We start from the raw sequence: 461 nt of genomic DNA on the forward strand, positions 1-461 counted from the left end.
AGTTTCTTTATTTTTTAATTACGAAATTACAATAAAATTATATTCTATGCAAAAAATGATTGACTGTAACTGAATATGAAAGAGATGGTCAGGGGTGCGGTCAAAAAGGAACAAAAATTAGTTAGTAGCTATTTATTTGCCAATATCTCCGGCCCACTTGGCAAAGCTTCATCACGGCTAAAAAAAAGATACAAAACAACTTGAAATATGTTGACAATTTTAGGTAATTATTGTTATCTTATTATCTTATGTTATCAACATATTTAGAATTGTTTTATATCTTTTTTAGCCCTGCAAAGTGGAGAGAAACAGCTAATAGATAATTGCTAAATATATTTTGTTTATAAATGGAATTCGGTCCGGGTGCAGTCAAATTAAACTCAAATAGTTATATTATGTACTATTTTTATTTGAGCCAATGTTTCGCCCCACGTTCCAGGGCTTCATCACGGCTAAAAAAA

General features: G+C 30.4%; 1 protein-coding gene across 1 annotated transcript in view; it reads left to right on the top strand.

Moving 5' to 3' along the window:
- Nucleotides 1–461, top strand: part of CenB1A (Centaurin beta 1A) — a gene marked incomplete in the record, with an annotated part of 29,502 nt that overhangs the window by 20,571 nt on the left and 8,470 nt on the right.

The sequence above is a fragment of the Halyomorpha halys genome, unplaced genomic scaffold (assembly GCF_000696795.3).
Source record: "Halyomorpha halys isolate HHAL.00 unplaced genomic scaffold, Hhal_1.1 Scaffold206.1, whole genome shotgun sequence".
In the NCBI taxonomy this organism is placed as follows: domain Eukaryota; kingdom Metazoa; phylum Arthropoda; class Insecta; order Hemiptera; family Pentatomidae; genus Halyomorpha; species Halyomorpha halys.